A 12,429-nucleotide genomic window follows, 5' to 3' on the forward strand; every position below is an offset into this window, starting at 1 on the left:
CCCATCTCCTACCCCATCCTTGGACTCCATTTTAGACAAGTTTTCAGCCTTGTCTTTCTCTTTTTCACCATCTATTTCCTCTATATCAAACTGCTGATCTGAATTATCTGATTTTGATTCCTCATAATATGCCCACATAACTCTGTTAGATTTTCCCTTTGGCCTAAGAGGACAATCATGGTTTGCATCATAGGGTCCCTTACAGTAGAAACATAATTTTTTCTTCCTCAAATCATTTAATGTTTCCCTGTCAAAAGGTGCTGGAGTTTTATCTTTAGAATCATTTTTAAAATCAGTCCTCTCTGATTTTTTATAAAATGGTTTGTTATCCTTACTAGAAGATGCTCCTTTGGACTGAAATTTGTTTGTTGGGACTGCATGTTCCATACTTCTTGCCTTTTTCATCGCTTCTTATAAAGAAATAGGATCAAATGCCTTTATCCAACCTCTCAGTGGTTCGGATAGGCCCTCAATCAAAAGAACTATCAATCTATGCTCTGAAATGTTTGGCACCATGACTGCCAACCGCTGAAATTCACCAATGAAATACTCCAAATTGCATGTTTGTTTCAGCTGTGCTAAGTCCCGGAAGTGAATCTCTAGATCTTTCTTGTCAAATCTTTCAACTAACCTATCCACGAAGTCCTGGTATTCTGTCACCTAATTATGCTGAAGTGTTACCATACCATGGTACCACCAATCATGTGCTACTCCCTCCAAATGCAAGGTGGCATATTTGATAGCTTCAATCTCTGAAGCTGGCCTCAGTGCCAAAAATGTGTCAAGCTTATGAATCCAAGCTTGAGCTGTCATCTTACCACTCCCATCAAATGTAGGCATAGTAAGCTTGCCTGTAGCCCTCTTTAGCTCACTATTTTGACCTCTAGGCCTCCTATCCTGTCTGAGTGACCTATAATGCTCTCTCCTCTGATTTACAAAGCGTTCAAAGGTCATCCTCTCCTGAACCTGCGGAGCTAATAATTCCCATTCATCATTTGCAGCCATGAGTGCATCTGCGAATATGAGGTCTCCTGTCGCCTCCTCTACCGGAGCTTCTTCTGGCTCCTGCGGAACAAATGTAGGGCGTGTAGGCCTATCAGCTGTTCTGGAATAGGTCCATTGTGGTCTTCGATTACCTGTAGCACTCCTATTATCTCCCTGTTCTCCCTATTCCCCATTCTGTCTAATAGGTGGGTTCATCCTTTCTACCATAGTAGTGAGTGCCTATAATGCCTGTGTCGTCTGCTACTGCCCTATAACCATAGCACGGAAGAATTCTCTGGTATCCTGATCATCATTATTCCCCCTGTTTCTAGGTGGACTACCATCATGCCTCTCTTCCATATTTCCTATTTCCTGTAGCTGTTCTCTGTCAATCACAGCTCTCCTATGAGTATAGTACCTGTGTGGTCCAATTTCCAGTGGCTACATATGACTCCCAAACCCTCAGGATGGCAAGAATGAGGCTTTGATACCAATGTAAGAACCCCAAATAGGCTCTACGCTGATCACTGTTTGTTTTCCTGAGTGTAATGATTGTTTTTGGTTTGTTTTTTAATGTTTTATGTTGTTTTTGGGTTTTTGAGTTGACGAAAAGAAACTACAAATATTGAAACTAATCTACCTAAAATTATAACTCAAATCTGATTATAATGCTGATCAAATTCATTTATTCAAATGGCTCCTAATGTTTGTACAATACTTATTGTTGGTAGAATACATTAAAAACATCATCATTAATAGTTGAAAAGCCTGATTTTTGTCTCCAATATGCAACCACGCTGCTGATTGCTTCCTCCTTGGGAAGCGCCTATCAAAAACTGCAATATTAAATCTCTGATTTTTAATTCACTGTAGCGTTGTACTGTTCATGGCACTGTAGTGCACTGTTCACGGTAGCACTATAGCATGTTACTGTTCACATGTACTGTAGTGCACTGTTCACGGCACTGTAGCTGATGTTATAATCTCTTCCAACCTATAAAAAGATTCATCCAATTCTGTCCTACTGACACAATATTGACTCCAGAATGAAGCCAACTCACAGGCAAAATTCAAGTGATATTTCACACCCTCAAATTGCATCAACTCTGAAGATACTACATCCTCCACAGTCTGAATTCTTCTCAAACTTGTAGAAACCCTTGTTGCCACAACTTCAAGAAATTTCACAAAGCAAAGTTTTAAGTAATTCTCATAACCTGCTCTTGAAGGAAGACAAGGTTTGTTTATAAGGACTCCTCAACTCCAAAATGAGTCTCCACGCTCAACATGGGATAAAAGATATAATAATAACATTAAAAATGTTATTACATTAAAACTTAGAAAATCCCTTTTAATTTTTTCCATAAGCTTGGACCCACAATTAATTGAAATAATGGCCCCTTTTATGATATCATGACCCTCACTTAAGTTATATATTATAACTTAACAATATAGGCTCAAAACCAATAATATTTATTTTAACTAAATAAACATTAATATCTCCATTATTACTCAACACTTTTGAATATTGTCTGAACTGGGAGCTAACATGATAGAACTGCATATGACCATACCCCTTTTCTAAAAATAGCAGGGTTCTATCTTTATAACTCCAAAACTGCTAAAAATAGCCTAACCAAGCCAAACTCAAAGCAAAACTCATCATAAACAAACTCTGGCAACCCAAAAGAGTACTCTGCTCTGGGCCTTGGAAGATCTCCACACCAAGGTGACCCTCTATCCAATCCTATTAGCCTACAAGTGTCTTTGATAGGCTAATCACAAGCTGAAGTGATGTCTCTAGCTAGAAGGGGACATCACAATGGCCCTATTTGGGACATAATTGATAGGAGATGGCAAAATCAGCTTTATAAACATATCCACACAGCAGCCTATTACCTCAATTCAGCATACTATTTCTGTGAAGATTTCAAGGCAGATGAGGAGGATCTTATACACTATGATATCAAAGATGGCCACTAATGCCACAGATATATTGCTTGAGATGAATCTCTATAATAATGCAACAGGGCCCATTTTTTCAAGTCAAATTTGCAAAGAAGGTCATACAAAATTGCACCCAGGTAAAAATTGCAAATTAAGCCTTATACAATCTAGTTTTTAAATTTCTAGCTTTAAAGTTCAAATTTTGAAATGAGACTAATATCTTTTTCTTTTCCTTTTTCCAAAATTTAGATAGATGGTGGCAAATGTTTGAGCCTTCAACCAAAAACGTTCAGCAAATCACCATCCGCATAATGAGCCAGCCAAGTAGCGCTTCTAGATGTGAGTGCAATTGGAGCATGTTCGAGCACATCCACTCGAAAAGGCATAACAAGTTGTTTGTAGAGAAAATCAATAAGCTAGTCTTTGTGCATTACAACCTGCGCATTAGGACCAAGGAGATTTTGGATAGTGACACCACTCCGATTACTCTAGAGGAGCTTGATCCAAAGTCTGAGTGGATCACTGAGACTATTGATCCTGTCTTTGATGATGAGGACCTAGAGTGGGTTGATGAGGCAGATAGAGAGGCTGAGGCCGTAGCTATGGCAGCAAAGGACCAGAGAGCTACAATTGTTCCTAGTGGCACCTCAAAGGCACTGGCAGAGACTACAATTGGTCCTAGAGGCACCTCATAGGCTGATGCTATGGCTAATCAGTCATTCAAGACCTACCTTAGATGCCTTACTAAGAGGCATTTTATAGATGACACTGAACCTGAGGCTTAGGTTGGGGATGAGGATGACGATGACGATGAGGATGAGGATGAGGACTAGGAACCATAGCTATAGTCTTGCTTTAACTTTTTGTTTAACTTAACATATGATCGGAATTTGGAACATTTGATGATGACTATTGATGTGTTGGATTTCGTGGAGTTGATATGCATTTTGATGGGTTTTATGGACTTATCATTTTATATATCTATGATTCTATGTCTTACTTTTCTATTTCCTTCAGCTACTATTTAAATTTTAGTACTTAGCAATTTACCTTTGTACTTATGTAATCAATGTATGTTTAAGTATGTGCATTGTGATCAAATTACCTTCTATTTCATGATGTTATTGTGTATTTAAGCTTTATTCAATAATGGAAGCATGGAATGTTCTTTAAGTCCTAAAAAATCTCAAAATTTCGAGGTGTTTTCACTTTGTCAAGTCATTACCGAGTCACTAACAAGTCTGAGCCAGGTCATAAGTCAAGTTTCCCTTGCCGAGTCTGAGCCAGGGCCGAGTCACATTACTTTGATTCATACTATGAAATGACTTAGTAAATTAGTTTTACAATAATGCATGTTTCTCTTTTTTTTGCATATCTACATATATATACATATATAGTCGGAGCCGGGTCACAAGTCAAGTCACCCTTGCCGAGTCCGAGCTGGGTCCGAGTCACATTACTTTGATTCATCCTATGAAATGACTTAGTAAATTAGTTTTACAATAATGCATGTTTCTCTTTTTTTTGCATATATATATAGACACGCACGCACACACACTCATGAATCCAAATGGGGAAAAAAAAAAATGCCCAAACCCATGAACCCAAACTCGAACCCGAATTTGTCCCCAAACCCGAATCGACAACTTAGGTTATTATTAATGATTATAATAAGAAGATGTGATTAGTTTAGCATGTTCAGCAAAAAGAAAAGAAGTGAATTAAAGAGAAAAGTAAATTTGATGAAGGATTGAAACTATACAAAAGTTTGTTAAAGTTAACATACTCAAGAGAGTCAACATACTAAAAAGTGGACATAATGTGTTAAAGAAGAGATAATTAAAAGCAGCATTACAATGTGCAGGAAATTTATTAAAACATAAAAGTGGATGATACTTATAGAGACGTCTCTTTACAAAGAGACATAATGTTTCTTTGAATAAAAAGATATAAAGAAAGGAAAGTGTTACATCCCAAATTTTGACCTAATCTTTAAATTTATTTATAGCCGTTAGATGGAATGGATTTTCTTTCATAATCATGTGAACAAGGTAGTTAAATATATCCGTTGTATTCATTGTGTTAACTGTTTAATGAAGATGATCATTATCCATTATTTGTCATGTGATGATTAGCAGTTGCTTGATCTTGGAATTATGGTTAATAATTAAATTCTTTATCTATATTAAATGTTATTATTAAATTATTATGGAACTTGTTATTATCGTAGAAATATTGCACAGGTGATTGTAGGAGAAGATGAAGGGCAGAAGCATTGCTAAATGGGATCAACAGAATGGGATACTAGCTTAGTCCAAGTATCAGGTTGACAAGTATGTCCTTTAATTGCCTTGGTAAGGACCTAGCAACTTGAACATCAAGATACAATCGATGGACCCGCATGAGCTATAAATAAACATTTAAAATGTTAATTATTTTAATTTAAAATAATGCTTACCTCAAATGATTTTTGATTGATTTTTCCACCACATCATTATAATGTATATCTATATACGTGCACATAGATATAGGAATAAAGTGACACCATAATATTATTTTCATAAATAATATGATGCCACCTCATAAGTATATCTACGTGCAAGTAGATATATTTAAATTATAATTATCCTCGATTTATAAACTTCAAATCTTTTTCCATATTTATTCATCTCTTCTTTCTAAAACTGAAATGAACATTTGGCATATTTTATTGGCGACCAAGAGCCAAGTCTCTTCTTTATGAGTTACGGCTTCTTGGAAGCCAAAGAGACTTCGATACCTTCTTATATTATGAAGCCAAGAAAATCAAGAGGCATAAAACATATCACCCGACCTCCTTTACATACCACCCGACTTCTTCTTTATAGCACCCAACTTCTTTCTATATGACGAATACCTCTGCAAATATTGCACGATATCTCTGCAATTTACCACTTGTTAATCATTGTGTATTCCTTCCACAATTTGCTATTTATATTGATAATTTGCTGAAGACGTGACTGACAATCACACTAGGATTAAGTTTAAAGATTTCTTCTATGAAGAGTGGGTTGATTGATAGCATCCAGCAAGACACCATTTCATTCAGTTTTGTTATCTGATATTGCTGTATTGCGATTATTATAGTAGTAAGATACAGTTTTCAAAACTATGATGCAAATCATCTTTGCTTAATTATCATCAGTTAGACCCTCTTTAGAATAGAGCCATTTATGATGAATAAAAGCCAAGTATCCATGACATGATATCATATTTATACCATTGAAAGTCAGAATCAAATGATATTTATTTTGTAAATCTTAAAAATTATATTTCTCAAAATCATAGATTGTGATTCGCTAGAAACATATAATATTCTTATATCAATTGAGGATCAATATACAAAGTTGTTTTCTCTGAGATTCGAGCACCTAGGACTCACCGGCTGTATAGCCATGGAAAAGGTGAAGAGGTGAGATGAATCTGCAATAACATAGAAATAAAAGTCAGACATGACAAAAGAATTTTAAATTAAATTCATTTAATAGCTCATTTTTTTTATACTATTGTTCCCCTGTTGTTAAGTTGAGCGGTGGTGATTGGGTCATTGAACCATCAGAAAACCTTAGCCAAGGTTGTTTAAAGCTAGTTATTTAGACATGTCCGTCCACAACTATGCAGACATTCTAAACACTAGAATATTGAGGTGGCTGAACTAAAAGTATCCCAAGCCTAATCCCGCGGTAGAGAGGGCCTTTCTATTCATTAGATTGTGTGGAGATAAATATGGTCTAAGGTTGGGAAGCTAAGCCTAAGTCAATGCTTCTCCTCTTACCAAAAGCCGAGGCTTGCACAACCAATTAAAGACTCACCGGATACTTCTCATATGTTCTTCTTTCTTTTTCATGTTATGCATTTACTTATATGCATGAAAAGATAGTAAATCATTATTACAGTTGATCATTGTTACAGTTATTACAGTTGAACGTTATCATAGTTATTTCAGTTAATCGTCATTTTAGTTGATCATTGTTACAGTTATTTCAGTTGATCATTGTTTTAGTTATTTCAATTATTTCAGTTGATCATTGTTATAGTCATTTCAGTTGATCATTGTTATCTCAATTAATCGTTGGTAGTCAAAAGCAGTTAATGTCTCATGAAAAGGAATTCAATATATAGTTGAGGAAAACTCTTTCTAGATCGTTTTTATTTTGTTATGAAAATTCGTTTGTTACAGAAAGTGAAGAATGTGAAAAATGGGAGTATGAAGAGTGGGGAATAAGAAGAGGTCAATGGTAAGAAAAATATGAAGATACAAAAAAGAAAATTTTAGTGAGTGAAGATAGAATATGTGAATGGTATAGAGAGAAGATTTTATATATATATATATAATCTAGTATATATTAATTTGAGAGAATGAGATAGAAGGATAATAAGACTATAAAGAAAAATTGAAGAAATATGGACATGCAGATATAAAATATAAGAGATTTGAGAAGATATGTGTTAATTTAGAAGATTATTTAGATACAAAATAAGAAAAGAGAAATATAAAGTGAAGTATAAAAAGGAATGATTTAATTGACCATAGTCAATTGAGTTAACAACATTAACAAGGTGGAGAATTAGTTTGTGTGCAATGGGTTGCTTATGAAGACGGCAGTAGAGGTTGGTGCTTCCAATAGGTTGGTGCCTGCCAAGTGTGGGAGTTAGAGGTTCTAGTGGATTGGTGCTTATAAATCATAGAGGTTGCGAGGTTGGTGCCTATAAATCCCTATCAAAGAACAATTTATATAAAAATCAATTGTTTTGTTGTGATTTACTCCCGCATTGGGTTTTGACGTAACATTGTGTCATTGTGTTCATTTGCATAATTGTTTATTTCAGTTATTAAAGCTTAATTGTTTACATAAAAAAATAATAATTGGAAAAGTTATTATAGTGATTCACGCCCCTTCTTAGTATAATCGTGTGCTCTTCATTAAAAGCTCGTCAAATTTTGCAGCTCAACAAGTTTTTCTGAGATAAATGTGCAAGATCAAGAACACTGAGTTATTATAAAAATGTGTTGATGACTCAGCGATTTTTTAAGAACACTTGCCCATGTTGCAAAATCAAAGATCAAACGCCCAAAAACATCACTTTTCAAGCTCCTTTCTTATTTGTAGGAGGATTTAGTCATTTTTTCAAGTCAAGGGCAAGAGGAATCATGCAAATATAACATTTGAGTATAAGTTGCACTTTTCCTTTCTTATACTTCAAGTTATATTTGTATAAATAGTGTCATGATGTTTGAGATAGGTTTCAGCTTCATAGGGGTTAAAATGCAGATTCTAGATTTTGGGGGTTTTCAAAAAAAATCAAGCTTAGCCAAATTTCAAGATTCAACATGCCTTCAGCAGTGTTATCTCCTACAACATGTCCTGGCTAATTGAGATCAAATTGAAGCTGAAACAAAGAAATTAAAGTTTCTAATGGTTCTAACATATTTTCTCACAAATCACTTAGTTTCAATTCTATATTCTTGAGTCTTGACAGACTTCGCTCAACCATTTTATCACACCCAAGACAGGCATTACTTTCTAGTGGGCCAAAATCGCAAACTCACTCTCGGACTATGTTGCTATAATGTATTTACTTCTAGTTTTATAGAGACTATTTACTATGATATATTTACTTCTAGTTTTATAGAAACTAACTACAATGATGTATTTACTTCTAGTTTTATAGAAACTATTTACTTTTTTGCTTCCTGCCATCAGCATTCCACATGAGAACATGATTTTGTACCCACTTTGCATTCATATATATATATATATATATATATATATATATATATATATATATATATATATGTCGCTTGTTTCTTCTCATTAATTAACTCATTGAATGCATCTTCTCATTGGATTTTGAAAAAATAAAATTAATTAATTAAATTTTAGTTGGTTTTTAGGTTCCCAAGTTTTTCCCCAAGTTTTTTTGAAAAACTCCTTGATTTTTCCCTGAGTTTTTTTGGAGGTTTGGCAAGTTTTTGCCAAGTGAGAGTTTTCCAATCTATGATGACAAGGTTAGCATTGTAGCTTGGACAAGTCAATTGATTGGCTTTACCGATTCGAGCACGGTGAAGTTCAGTTCAAAGTTGAGTGGCAAAAGTCTGAGGATGTTCTTCTTGGTAGGCTCTTGTTCAGAGTTTGGGATCTTTGTGGTGTATGAAGATTTTAGATAAAGCTCATTAAGGAGTTTATAAGAGTTCATGTAGTAAGGGGTGCTTATAGCTTTCTTTTTTATCCTCCTATGCATGTATCCTTTCAGATGCATAGTTTAGTTGTGCATGGGTTGGACACATGTACAAAGCTCATCTTGTGCAATTTTCAAAAGCAAGCTTTGTTAGCCTTTCGAGTTGCTTCCCTATGTGATATTTACTCCTGCGACATCTATAGTCAGATTCATTTTAGATTGGCAAATTTTCTCAGTTGCACTAGTGACGACAATATGGGAGCTAGTTAGTGATTGCATGGACATTACAAAGTTCTACTCTTGGGATCTAGGTGAACTGATGCGTTATTTCTTTCTAAAATTGCTTGGGGACAAACAATTTCAAGTAGGGCAGACTATAATTTCCCCTTTTAGCTCACCATGGTTGCTAGTATGGATTAGCCTATCAGTGGCCCTAATAGGCTAAGTCAAAAAGGTAAAGGGTCTCAATTCGTAGAACTAGAGCCAAATTCCCACTCTAGAGGGCAATGGTGTTATTAATTGTTCTTTGTTTGGATTAGTTTGACACACTTACTATTTATAGTAAGTGTCTATTTTAGGAATATCAAGGTTTCTATCTTTAGTAGGGCACCTAAATAGCTTGGTGGTAGTATTGAGATCAGGTATCATTGATTGGAGCAATCATTCAGAGACTTACTATTTATAGTAAGTCAATGTTGGGGAGTTACTAAAATTTGGTAGGGCACCTAGATTCATGGTCTACTCAGTGGTTGACTTATTCATCAATTGGCCTAGTGGGCATTTTTTATTGATGAATAGAGTCACTTTATTAATGAAAAAGTATTTATAAAGTTATTAAGTGGGGCCAATTGACTTTACAAGTGCATTAAATAAATATCATAATCAGGGAGCCTATTTAGTTATAGAGTTATTAATTAAGTGGGGCCAACTGACTTTACAAGTGCATTAAATAATTATCATTATCAGGGACATAAAGAAAGGCATCATTAATGGTTATTAATTGTATTATGATTGTTGGCCCCAAAGTGAAAGGAGTTAATTAATTTATTATAAAGTAATTTTGCATCAAAAGCAAATGTCTTTTAATTAACGAATCTTATTGATGAAGCCTCATGGATTGATTTGTTATGAAGAAATTATATGAGCTGAAAAGGGGAAATTGATTCATGTTGTTGATTGGTGAATTTGCTTGTTCTTTGAGTGGTCTGTGGTTTTTGCCAAGGGTTTCCACATTGCTGGAGAATTGGAAATTCTTCACAATTTCAGCTCTTTGAATTGGTGAAACACCCAATGAATTGTGCAACGACCATGGCTTTTTATCGAAAGTCATGAATGTGCTTGTCAAAATTGGAGCTTGATAGCATTAAATGCATCAAGTTTTTTGTAGAGGTTGCAAAATTTAAAAATAAGACAGACCACAGCCCATTATAGTCAGCATGTGAAGGCATAGAGGCAGCCGAAGGGTTCTAGGTAACCATGTGAGTCACCAACAGATGACCATATAGCTTGAGAAGGCATTTATTGGGGGTTTTGAATGTTAATGGTACATAGACTCCATTCTACATTGACAGCTATGGACAAAATTGCATCAGACATTACTGTGGCCCATTTTGTGTCAATTATTCATAGCTGCGAAAAAATATCCAGTTTTCTTAGTAGCTGGATACATGTTTGGCAATCCGTGTTTATACCAGCACTTTAATTGGTCACTAATAAGAAATGATAAATTGCATGGCAAGTGTTTAATGAATTGCTCATATCAATGTTTCATGCCAAGTGTTTGTTAAAATATTGAAGAAAGAAGATTTATCATTTGGTGAAGTTAGGTTTGAGTGCTAAGTGTTTGAGTTCATGCCTTCTTATTGCAAGTAAATATATTAAATTACTATTGTCATACAAGTGTTTGACATTATTTCCATTTAAGGTACTTGTAATTTGTATTGTGTGGGGTATTACGATAATAGATAGTTTCTATTATTTTTTTAGTATCTAATGGTTATCTATTGTAATCTTCTGTAAATATTAGAATGTTTCTAATATTTGATTTTTTGTTTCTAGAATAGAATATTTCTATTCTTTACGATTGTTTCTTAAAGAAACATCGTTCACTCTCTTGTATAAATTGATCTCTTAATCACTATTAATAATAAGAAAATATTTACCAATTACTTTGTAATATGGTATCAGAGCCAATACTCTAAAAAAAATTTAAATTATTATTTATTGGTTGAAATTATCTACCTTTTATTTTCGAAATTATTTACATGCATATTTACTTCCAACTCTCTCTATAATCCGACTAGGGTGTCCATTCTGATAGATTTGAATATGCCGACTTCTGATTATTGGTGGGTTTTTTGAGATCTCAACTAGGTTGTCATCTGTTTTTCTGGGTGTCTCGATTTTTGAGCCAACCGATCCAAAAACTGACAACATATTCTTTCTGAGTATGCTAAGCTCTCTTCTGGGTCACCCTTCAAATTTTCTGGGTCTCTACTTTTTTAGGGTTGCATGTACTTGCATGTTGTTTGCATGTGTTGCTTTACCATGCAACGTTTCGTGTTTTGCCTCTCTTAAGAATTCTTGTGGGTTTTCATAATTATTTTTCCTCAAAAACAATATTTGATGGGTTTTCATATATTTTTTCTATAAAAAAAATCTTTTGGGTTTGTATAAATTTTCCCTTAAAAATTTTTATTATGTAATTTGCAAAGTTGTGTTGGATTCCTTTATGGGTTTGTAAATTTTTCCTCAAATATTATTTGTTGAGTTTTATCGTTTTTCCTAAAAAATGAAACTTTGTACTATCAGGTTTTGATTTTTTTTCACCTCAAAATTCATGTTGGGTTTTGATTGATTTTTCAACCCAAAAATCATGTTCGACTTTTTCGATTTCCTTCTAAAAACCATGGCTTTTTGCGGTTTGCTTTGGAGCATTATCCAAATTACCATCAGCAGTCTTCTCAGTAGACATCCTTTTCTCCAGATTCAGAAGGCTCCAGGAAAAAGAACATTCAATGCAACTATTGCCACAAGTTTGGGCACATTAAGGTTGAATGTTGGAAGTGCTTAGCTTCCCTATCTAAGCAATCTAGTTTGCAGCCCATAGCGAACAATGTGGAGTACTTTGAGCAGACAGAATCTGCCTTTTATGCTTTTTGACAGCTTCGTGCTTTGGATAGATTAACCATTAAGGGAGGCTATTACGATAACAGATAGTTTATATTATCTCTATTTAATATCTAATGGTTATCTATTGTAATCTTCTGTAAATATTAG

The 12,429-nt window shown here is 34.5% G+C and overlaps 1 protein-coding gene across 1 annotated transcript in view; it reads right to left on the reverse strand.

Moving 5' to 3' along the window:
• Window positions 1-12,429, reverse strand: part of LOC149553343 (uncharacterized) — a 131,136-nt gene that overhangs the window by 102,480 nt on the left and 16,227 nt on the right. The gene's annotated exons all lie outside the window — the stretch shown is intronic.

This window comes from Cupressus sempervirens, chromosome 6 (assembly GCF_028749045.1).
Source record: "Cupressus sempervirens isolate cs-2001-9-10 chromosome 6, ASM2874904v1, whole genome shotgun sequence".
Taxonomy (NCBI): Eukaryota; Viridiplantae; Streptophyta; class Pinopsida; order Cupressales; family Cupressaceae; genus Cupressus; species Cupressus sempervirens.